The 11,153-nt window shown below is 52.4% G+C and overlaps 1 non-coding gene across 1 annotated transcript; it reads right to left on the reverse strand.

Moving 5' to 3' along the window:
• Positions 1-3,158: 3,158 nt before the first annotated feature.
• On the reverse strand, positions 3,159-3,299 carry LOC135271346 (U4 spliceosomal RNA). Its single transcript, XR_010339449.1, has one exon. It is a non-coding gene; the product is annotated as a U4 spliceosomal RNA (small nuclear RNA).
• Between the last annotated feature and the right edge of the window lie 7,854 nt (positions 3,300-11,153).

The raw sequence follows: 11,153 nt of genomic DNA on the forward strand, positions 1-11,153 counted from the left end.
ACAGAGGTTGTAGTGAGCCGAGGTCGCACTACTGCACACTCCAGCCTGGGTGACAGACTGAGACTCCATCTCAAAAAAAAAAAAAAGAGAGAAAAAGAAAAGAAAAGTAAAGGAAGTTAGAAAACCAGCCCTAGAGGCCCTCCATTCTGAGTAATAGGAGTTCCAGAAAGAGAAGTGATTGTTGCATAACACAAATTTGGAAAGAAAGAGAAGTGAGAAAATAGAGGGAAGGAAATCAAAGAAATAATCCAACTTCTGAAAAGTAAAGAATGAGCTTTCAGAGAGAAAGGGTCTTCTTTTTTTTTTTTTTTTTTGAGATGGAGCTTCACTCTTGTTGCCCAGGCTGGAGTGCAATGGCACCACAATCTTGGCTCAGTGCAACCTCTGCCTCCAAGGTTCAACCGATTCTCTTGCCTCAGCCTCCCGAGTAGCTGGGATTATAGGCATGCGCCACCACACCCGTCTAATTTGCCAGAAAGGGCCTCTTGAGCGCTGGCGCTCTGGAGGAAGTCAGGCTCACATAATCAGCTGGGTGTGTTGGCGCTCACCCGTAATCCCAGCTACTCGGGAGGCTGAGGCAGAAGAATTGCTCGAGCCTGGGAGGCAAAGGTTGCAGTCAGTCAGGATCATACCACTGCACTCCCACCTGGGTTACAGAGTGAGACTCTGTCTCAAGAAAGAGAAATTAGGCCCACATAGAGGAATATCAGTGTGAAATTTCAGAACTCTGGTGCCCAAAATCTTAAAAATCTTCCAGGAAGAACAAAACTGATTACATATAAAGGATACACAGTGTGGCCGAAGCAGGAGGATTGCTTGAGCCCAGGAGTTGAAACAGGTCTGAGCAACACAGCGCCACCCCGTGTCTACAAAAAAAATAAAATATAAGTATAAACACAGGCCGGGCACGGTGGCTCACACCTGTAATCCCAGCACTTTGGGAGGCTGAGGTGGGTGAATCACGAGGTTAAGAGTTCAAGATCAAGGCCGGGCGCGGTGGCTCACGCCTGTAATCCCAGCACTTTGGGAGGCCGAGGCGGGTGGATCACGAGGTCAAGAGATCGAGACCATCCTGGTCAACATGGTGAAACTGCGTCTCTACGAGAAATACAAAAAATTAGCTGGACATGGTGGCGTGTGCCTGTAATCCCAGCTACTCAGGAGGCTGAGGCAGGAGAATTGCCTGAACCCAGGAGGCGGAGGTTGCGGTGAGCCGAGATCGCGCCATTGCACTCCAGCCTGGGTAACAAGAGCAAAACTCCGTCTCAAAAAAAAAAAAAAAAGAGTTCAAGATCAGCCTGACCAACGTGGTGAAACCCCATCTTTATTTAAAAAAATACAAAAATTAGCCAGGCATGGTAGTGCACGCCTGTAATCCCAGCTATTCAGGAGGCTGAGGCAGGAGAATTGCTTAAACCCGGCAGGCAGAGGTTGCAGTGAGCAGACATTGCACCACTGCATTCCAGTCTGGGTGACAGAGCAAGACTCCATCTCAAAAAAAAAAAAATTAGGCCATGGCTGCACATGCCTATAGTCCCAGCTACTAGGGGGCTGAGGTAGGAGAATTGCTTGAACTCAGGCTGCAGTGAGCCGTGATTGTGTCACTATACTACAACCTGGGAGACAGAATGAAACCCTGTCTCAAAAAAAAAAAAAAAAAAAAAAAAAAAAGCCTGGACATGGTGGCTCATGCCTGTAATCCCAGCACTTCAGGAGGCCAAGACGGGCAGATCATCTGAGGTCAGGAGTTCAAGACCAGCTTGGCCAACATGGTGAAACCCTGTCTCTACTAAAAGTACAAAAGTTAGCCAGGAGTGGTGGCGCATGCCTGTAGTCCCAGCTACTTGGGAGGCTGAGGCAGGAGAACTGCTTGAACCTGGGAGGCAGAGGTTGCAGTGAGCTGAGATCAAGCCACTGCACTCCAGCCTGGGTGACAGTGCAAGACTCCATCTCAAAAACTTAAAAAAAGAAAAAAAAAAGGCCAGGCGTGGTGGCTCACGCCTGTAATCCAAGCACTTTGGAGGCCAAGGCGAGCGGATCACCTGAGGTCGGGAGTTCAAGACCAGCCTGACCAACATGGTGAAACCCCGTCTTTAAAAAAAAAAAAAGAAAAGAAAAAAAAAGGGACAGAGGTAGGACTGGGAACAGTCAGCTTGACTTCAGCTTGGCGGGGCCTCTAGTGTCAGGCTAAATCTTCGATTGGATTTCAAGGCCATGGGAGCCACAGCGTGTCCTGAGCAGAGGAGAGGTGTGGAGCAGCAGGAAGGGACAAGACGGGAACTGGGGGCCAGCTGGAGGCCAGCTGGGGACCAACTAGGGGCTGTGGGTGCTGCCCAGGGAAAAGACAAAGCCCCAGGCTCAGATGGGGTCCATAGGGATGGAGAAATAATGGAGAGGCTGCCAGTACAGCAGGACAGGGCGCCTTTACCCGGATCCAGGCCTGCAGCATGAATCCCTGTGGGGGAGGGGGGTACCTCCCTCTGACCTGCAGTGTTCTCATCTGTGAATGGGGAGTGAACTTCATCGGGGCAGAGGCCTTGTGTGTTTCTCTCAGCTCCTCCCTTTGGCCTTGGAATGCAGCTGGTATTTGGGGACAGAAAACCCTGCCCCCCAGGGTTCCCCCATGGGCCTGGAGTCCTGTGGGCAGGAGGAGCAAGGCTGGGAGGAAGCCACTTGGCCTGCTCCCCAGGGGGCTTCTAGGGAAGGAGAGTTTGCTGCTCCAGCCACACCTGTGGCAGCTCCTTACCGGAAGCCAGGAGGGCTGGCTGCTTTCACCTCCCAGGGGGAGGCGTGGCCAGGCCCTCCTTTGGGAGCAGCAGGTGCAGTGTGTAGGGCCATAATCATCTAGGGCACATGAAATGTTTTCATTTCTTTTAAATCAGAGGAAATTAAACATATGGGAAAAGGCATAAGAAAATTTTTAAATGTTATGAAATTTAATAAAAAATGAGAAGCACACACACACAAAAAAAGGAATTTTTGTTTTCTGAGACAGAGTCTCGCTCTTGTTGCCCTGGAGTGCAGTGGCATGATCTCAGTCCTCTGCAACCGCTGCCTCCCGGATTCAAGTGATTCTCCTGCCTTAGTCTCCCTAGTAGCTGGGATTACAGGTGCCCACCACCATGCCTAGCTGATTTTTGTATTTTTTTAAAATTCGGTCTCCGTAGAGACTGTTGAAAATTGCCAATGCCGACTATATTTCAAGTCATCAAGGCGGGGTGTTGGGAAAAGTTTACAATTAGCAATAATTGCGCCTTGGATAAACCTCATTGGCTACAATACTGCCACTGCGCAAAGCTGATTTTTGTATTTTTAGTAGAGACGGAGTTTCACCAATTTGACCAGGCTGGTCTCGAACTCCTGACCTCAGGTGATCCACCCACCTCAGCCTCCCAAAGTGCTGGGATTGCAGGCGTGAGCCACTGCACCCTGCTAAAAAGGAATTTTAAAAAAGAAAAAAAAAAAACAGAAAACAAAAAAAAGAAAGATAAAAAGAAACCCAGAAGAAAAAGATTAATAGAACTGAGCCTGGGTTATCCTTGTCTTTAGGCCAACACATTGAAAAATAGAATGTATATGTTTGTTTTTTAATGGAGGAAGAGGCCCACAAAGGCAAAAACGCCAGGTCCTGGGAAAGCCATACTGCAGCCTGGTGTTCACCAAGGAGGCTCCTGGCCTCTGGGGAGAAGTAGCCTCATTTCTCCCTGGCCCCTGCATGATCAGTTTGGGCCAATGTGGCTGGTGCAGGCTGAGGGGTGCTGCCAGGGCGAGTTGGCCAGAGCGGGCAGGGACAGCCTTGAGCTGCAGCAAGACAGCCACAGTGCTAAGGGTCTGCGACTGGAAATGCCCTGCATGGGAGCAGACCTGGGCAGTCGGAGGCTACCTCTGGGCTGTGATGATGGCAGCCTCCCCTCACTGAGCACCGAGCATCTGAGGGGTGTCCTGCCTTCATCACCGCGTTGCAGCCTCATCAGTGCCACGACTTTGTGCCCATTTTACAGATGAGGAGATGGAGGCCCAGAGAGCCAGCCAGAAAGTGGCCGGGCCAGGACTAAGACTGCAGCGCGCTGCCTCCCGTGTCCTGGGTCAACACCTCTAAGAACTGGGGTGCTCCGGAAATGGGGCCAGGGCTGCTGGGCAGGAGAACGCTCAGGGTCTTGCCCTCAGGAGAGTTAATTGCTCACTCGGAGATAGGTCTTGTTGCCGCATCTTAGAGATGGGAAAAGTGAGGCTAGAAGAGATGAGAAGCAACCTGCTGGCGGACACACAGCAACGTTTTAGGTGCTGGCTCTGGCCCGGGCGGCGGTCCCCGGTCACCGTGGGGACCAGAAGGAGCCGAGAGACTCGCTCGCGGCCCGGGGGAGGCAGAAGCGCGTCCCACGGGAGAAGTGGCTTTCAGTGAGCTCCCGGTCCCGCGGGGAAACAAGTGTGCTCAGGGCCCCGCTGCCAGGCGGGGCGGGGCGGGGCGGAGGCCTGGCGGCGAAGCGGGGCCTGATGGGCAGTGGCTGTGAGGGGCGGAGCCTTGAGGCTCTGGAAGGTGGGGCCTGGCGGCTGGGGGCGGGGCCTGACGGCTGGGGGGCGTTCCTGGCGGCTGTGAGGGGCGGGACCTGGAGGCTGGGGGGCGGGCCTGGCGGCTGGTAGGGGAGGGCCTGGTGGCGGGGAGGGCCTGGTGGCGGGGAGGGGCGGGGCGGGGCGGGGCGGAGTGGAGTGGGGCGGGCCCCGGGACAGCGGCCTGGCTAACTTCTGCCCGGCAGTGCCCTTCCCGGAGCGTGCCCTCATCTGGGGTATGGGTGGAGGATAGGATTACAAATGTGTCATGCCAGGTTAAATCATATGCCTGAGTAAGGTAGCGGAATTCTTTGGTGTAAGCAGTAGGATTGGTGGAGAAAGATCCTAGGCGTTTCTCAATGGCTGACAGATCAGAGAGGGAGACGGGAACGTGCACTCGGACAATACCCTCTGCTCCGGCCACCTCGCGAAGGGGGCAAAGGAGGGAGGCTTTGTCGCTAGGAGCGCTGCGTGAGCGGATGTGTGCACTAACGGGAGAGGCTAGGTTGGAATTAGGAGATGGAGGACGGGGGGGATTGTTGCACCTTCATTATCACCCTTATCATTACTACTGTCATTACTGCAACCTTTATCATCACTACCTTCAGCATTATCACCATTACCATAACCTTCATTATGATCACTACTACTTTCACCATCATCACTATCGCCTCCATCATCACCTATGACATACTACCGCTACCTTCATCAGCATTACTACTTTCATTACTACCACCGTTATTAACAGTCATCTTTATCTCGAGGGGCTGAGTCAGTTAGTTAAGGTGGCCTTATTCGGTAGGTCCATTGGGGAGGCGACGTGCCTCGAGGGTGGCTGAATCTGTAACTACTGCATAGGCCGCTTTTTGTCGTCCCTCAGCTGTCACTATTGAACTCCCATTTACAAAAAGGCAAGGTCTGGGCTAGAGAGAGAAAGGTTAGAGGCCCTCCTGAGGTGTAACAAATGCATCCATTAGCTTAGGACAGGAATGGGCGGGGGAGGGGGAATGGGATGGAAGAGGAAACAAAGTAGCCAAGTTGAGTAGAGAAGTGAGAGGAAAGCTGACTGAAGGATTTTTAAAGAGAAAGTAAGACTCAAGAGTGTAGAGGAATGGTAAAGAAGGCATTTTTTTTCTTTTCTTTATGGAAAGCCCTAGTTTGGGTAGGTCTTGGGCTAGGCATCTTAATGATGACTTGGGGTCTAAGCGGGACTTCCGGTTCCCCATAGTTGGCTTTTGTGGGGCAGTCGAAGGTGAGGAAGGGATAGGAACAGTACTACACCCAACACGGGCAGAAGAGTTCCTTTCCCGGAGGAGGTGGCTGAGAAAACCTACAGGCTATAATGATTATAACAAGGAAGAAAATAAAAAGAGACAGGGCTAGGGCTATCTGCCACATGGCAAAATTAGAGGTTACAATAAAGACAGTACCACATACAAGACTGACAGACAAAGAGTGGGTGCCCCCCAAACGGGAGACCAGTCTGATGCCTTCCCGGCCACGTTCCCGTGGAACGGCGGGTTGAGGCCCACACAAGCCCCGTAGCTGTCAGGCCATGGGACTACACATAAACTCACTCACTCACTCACTCACTCACTCGCACCGGAATTAGGAAGAAAGGGAGAAAAATAGAGTTAAAGTAGAAAGCGGGAGAAAGTAGTTAAAAATAGAAAGCTGCCGCCATCTTAAGGGTGCGGTCCAGCCGCAATCTTAGGTGGAAGAGAAAGCTAAGAGTGTGAAGCGGCCGCCATCTTAAGGGCGTGGTACGGCCACCATTTTGAGAGGGAGAAAGAGAGAAAGCTAAGAGAGAGACAGAAAAAGAAAGAAGCCGAAAATACAGTTTTTTTTTTTTTTTTAAATAAACGGGAGCCTTTTATGCCAAGTGGGCTAATTTAAAACAACAAATTTAGTATGAGCCGGGGGTAATGGGGCTTCTGAATACCCACACCTTAATTGCTGCTGCGGGGGTGGTCGGCAGAGCGGCTAAGCGTCCCAGGCCATGCTTAACGAGCACTGACAACGAGAGGGTTCAGGAAAGTGGGGATGTCTCCCTCCAAATCCTGACCCTGACCTTGAGCTCCCCAGTCCAGCGTTGAGTGGAGGAATCAGTTTCCCCCAGGAGGGGTCTTACAACTCCTCCCGGGTATCGGCACCACTTGTAAGCTTTGTTCTTGGGTTCTTGCCACGTTTGAAATAAAGAAACTGAGGCCAGCCCGAAGATAATCCAATGCGAAGGAATTTATTCAGGCTCCCGGGTGAGGTTCTGTGGTCCAGACAGGAGGGGCCGGAGAAGTCACACGGACTCCTCTCAGGCACGGGGTTTTATAGGGAGTGGAGGTGTTTGATTGGCTGTGCCCAAGGTGAGTGGGAAAAAATGGAGGGGAGTGGGACCCGGATGGAACAAAATGGAGGGGAGTGGGGCCCAGATAGGACAAAATAGTAGGCAGGGAGAGGGGCCCAGAGAGGACAAAGTAGTAGGCAGGAAGACAAAATGGCAGGCACAGGGTGGGGCCTGCAGAAGACAAAATGACAGGCACAGAATGGGGCCTGCAGAAGACAAAATGGTAGGTAGGGAGTGGGGCCTGGATGGGACAAAATGGTATCAGGTAGGTTCTGATGGGGCTTTTTTCCCAGACTCCCGGAGAGGGGGAGGGGGCGTTTCTGAGCCCCCGGAGAGGGGGAGGGGGTGTGTCCGAGCTCCCGGAGAGGGGAAGGGGTGTGTCTGAGCCCCCGGAGAGGCAACCGGCCCTGCTCTGTCACCAGCCCCATTGAGATGTCATAAGAGCCCAGCTGCCCAGTGCCCCACCCGGACACAGACTAGTGGGTGACTCAGGACTACCCTCTCCATTTCTGACCATTGTATTGGTCTGTGCACAACTTTCCTAACATGGGAAATGTACTAAGTGTATTTTGTTCCTGGGTACGCCGCAGGCTCCAGCAGCAGTGGCAACTGCAAGGGTCACCTCCAGTCCACACAAACTCTTCAGCCGGCCAGGTTCACCCCGCAGTTCCTGCACGTCTGCCTGCCCCACCATGGTCACCTAATGTCCACGAAGACTCTTCAACTCACCAGGTTCACCCCGCAGTTCCTGCGCGTGCGCCTGCCCCGGGAGGGCTAAACTCTCATCGCTTCACCTTGTCCCCCGAGCCGGGTCTTCGACTTTGCATAGTAGTCAGCTGCAAGATCTTGAGCTCCAGCAACCAACAGTGGGACCCTCCTCCCCGGGTCTGGAGGCCCCCATTGAGAAAGAAACCTGTGCTGCCTCCACACAACTTTGCAGGCAGCAGAAACACCGTGGGGAAAGCGCCGGGCCAGACCCCAAAGGCGGAGGTGGGGGCGGCGGAAGAAGAGCTGGAAGCGATGGAAGTGGATGATGAGGTAGAGACGCAGGGGCAGGAGGAGGAGAAAGGGGGCCCCTGTAGCAGTGGGGGAGCAGCATCTATCTCGAGGCCCCTGGAGACTCAGGGAAACCTCGCTTCCGTCGACTGCAGTCCCAGGGCCTTAAAGGGAAATGTCCATAGCAGGAGCCTGACAGAAATGAACAGGGCTGACAAGGCCCAGGTGCCTGTGAGTTTCCACTCCAAGGGCCATGGAGTGCCCAGCGCACACAGCCCTGCAGGAGGCGTCCTTCCCTTTGGGAAGCCTGACCCAGTGTGGGGATCACTCCAGTGTAGAGACCCCTAAGTGTCTCCGCCATCATGGAGTTTGAGCCCAGACACGTTTTTCCCCCCTGGAAGCAGTTGAGCTGAGGGAAAGAAGGAACTGAAAGGAGTTTGATATTGCAAAAGTCTATTTCTGGTTCACTGACCTAATATTATGGCTGGGTGAAGGCTGTGTGGTTTTATTAGACATTGTGTTTCTTGAAGTTTTTGTACTGGGCTAGTTTTATCACTTTGTTTGCCAAGTATTCACTGAAGCCTGTGATTATTCTCGTGCCATTTGAAATTGTTGTCCTCAAGATTTATCGCTTGCTTTGACAGTTGTAAAATGTTATCTTATTCCTGTAAGTAGAAAAGGTCATCTGTTTGTTTTATGATGTTTTGGATCAATCTTTATGTACTAGGTGCTGAGGAAAGACCACCTCCGCAGTTCCTCGGATTCCCCCATGGAATGGGAGGACACCCAGCCCAAGGATGCTGCAGCCCTTGCAGTAAGCAGCTGTTCCCTACCCACAGCTGGCAGCCAAAGTCTCCGACTGGTCCCTCCCCAGGAATGGAGGTGGGGGAGAGCTGAGGGGCCCCTACCCGCTAAACGTCCCCGCCGATCCCCGGAAGGATTCGGAGTCACCACAGGCAGACGTACAAGACCAACATCCAGGAGACTCAAAAAGCGGCATGGGAGAATAAAGATGTGATCAACTGCAGTGCCAGCCAGCCTGCCCCGATCTCTCCCCACCCTGCCCCAATGACTCCCCACCCTGCCCCAATGTCTCCCCACCCTGCCCCACACCACCTAATCACCCTGACCTCAAAAAGCGGTGGGATTCCAGGCATGAGTCAGCATGCCAGGCTAATTCATGTGTAATCTCACATGCATTCAACACAAGCACTGTAATTTGAGGTGCCAATCACCAGAGAAATTTGATTGGAAATGTGTATGGCTACAACTTTGATTTGGACATTTCTCTCCAACTAGTGTGAATAAAAATGTGCTTTTGATTGCATTGATTCCTCTGATTAGAGTACTACAAATTATGCCAAACTCATCCTAAATTTCTTGTTCAGTTTCCTTTACACGGTGAGGTCTGGATTACCCTGATTTCCTTAATTTACAAATTCAACTTGTATTTCAACTAGCTAGCATGGATGCCTTGCCCTCCTCCTATGCAACGGATATATTCTGGAATCAACATTAAACTGCATAGCAAGTTCGCATTCTCTGAGTTTTCTTTCTTTTTTTTTTTTTTTTGGTGTTTTGAGATGGAGTTTCACTCTGTCTAGAGTTTTCCTTTACATAGTGTTTTTACTTGACTAAACACAAAAATAAAATTTGTTTCCATAGTTCAAAATCCAGTGCATAAGATTAATTAATATGTAGAAATTGGACAGAAAAATTTGAAAGATATGACCCTTTTTTTCTGTTTTCAACTTGAGCAAGGTTTCTAAAGGATAGGGTCTAATTTATTAACAGTGTAAGTGAATAAAATTGGTTGAATAGTTTTATTGGAATTAAAAGGATAATAGGAGAGTCTTTCACCTCTAACTACTTGGCTGATAGATCTCTTATTTACGGTGCAGATAGTTAAAACCAGGGGCAATCGACATGCTTTGCATGCACGGTTTAGTAAAGGAATATTTAGTAGCTTCCCTTTATCATTCTTTTCCCACATCTGTAGAGTTTATGGATCCTGGACCACTGCAGGCTTTAGCCTTCTGCAGGGAATTGATCTGATAAGATTCAGCGCTGCTAATGTCTGAATTCTTACACAGAAAGAAAAAAACTCAAATCCCTTTTTATTTTTCAGGATACCTCTTTTATTTTCTCTGTAGAATCAAAATAATATTCGTTTCTCCAGGGAGAGAGAGTGACAGAAAATTGATAACATATTCTGTAAATAGCTGAAAAAGGAGCGGGGCGAGCCCCGGGACAGCGGCCTGGCTAACTTCTGCCCGGCAGTGCCCTTCCCAGAGCGTGCCCTCGCCGCCGGTGAGTGAGGACGGGACCCAGAGTGGGCAGCGGGAAGTGGGGCCCGCACGGGTGCGACTCCGACAGCGCCGCGGGACAGAGGGAAACTGAGGCCGGAGCCGTGGACCGGATATACGAGGGGGCGGCCCGGGGCAGCACTTGGGACTCGGTTACCGGGTCAGGGGCGGGAGCGGCGGGCAGCCGAGTCCGGGCCGCAGCCGGGGTTCCCGCGCCGGCGGCCTCCAGTCCGGGGCTCGGGAGGGGAAACTTGGACAACCCCGCCCCGTCCCGCTCCTGGCAGCGCGGCTTCTCCTGCAGGAAGCGCGGTCCCAGGACTGGCAGATGCTCCCTTTCCCGCCCATTCCGCACATAGGCAATGCCACGCGGAGCTCCCTTGAGGGTCTCAGAATGTCTGGGAGACCTCGGGCTCCTGATTCCCCGAGACATCCCGTTTCATAGAGGAGGAGAATAGCTCAGATCGGGGAAGTTTTTGTTTGCCCACGGCCGGTTAGATGGCCCCTGTCCCTGGATTCCCAGTGCGGGGCCGAGGTGCGCTGCAGCTTGGACTGAGCTTCCTGTGAGCCGAGCAGCCTCTAGGACCTGTCTGTTCCCCTTGGCCCTTGCAAAGAAACGGGAGCCCAGGTGGGAGAAGCGGGCACTTCCTGATGTGAACACGCTGCTCGTGGGGGCAGCTTCCAGAGGCCATGGCCTGGCGTGGGCTTGGAGCCCCTCTGGCCAACCTGCCATGGCCTGGCCATACCCGATACCAGCCATGTGCCCTGGGCTGGATGGCAGGAGAGACAGGACTTGAGGCTGTCCCAGCATGAGCTCAGGCAGGGCGAGGACATCAAGGGTGGTGGTGTACAGGAAGCAACCGCTCAGCTCGCCTGGCACACAGCAGGCCCTGCCCCTAAAGGCCTGCTGCCAGAACATGGGCGAGGCCCGGCGTTTGTGGAGTCAATGGGGCCTGGGACAGGGC

The sequence above is a fragment of the Aotus nancymaae genome, unplaced genomic scaffold, assembly GCF_030222135.1.
Source record: "Aotus nancymaae isolate 86718 unplaced genomic scaffold, 86718_ANA_hifiasm-v0.15.2.pri h1tg000076l, whole genome shotgun sequence".
Taxonomy (NCBI): Eukaryota; Metazoa; Chordata; class Mammalia; order Primates; family Aotidae; genus Aotus; species Aotus nancymaae.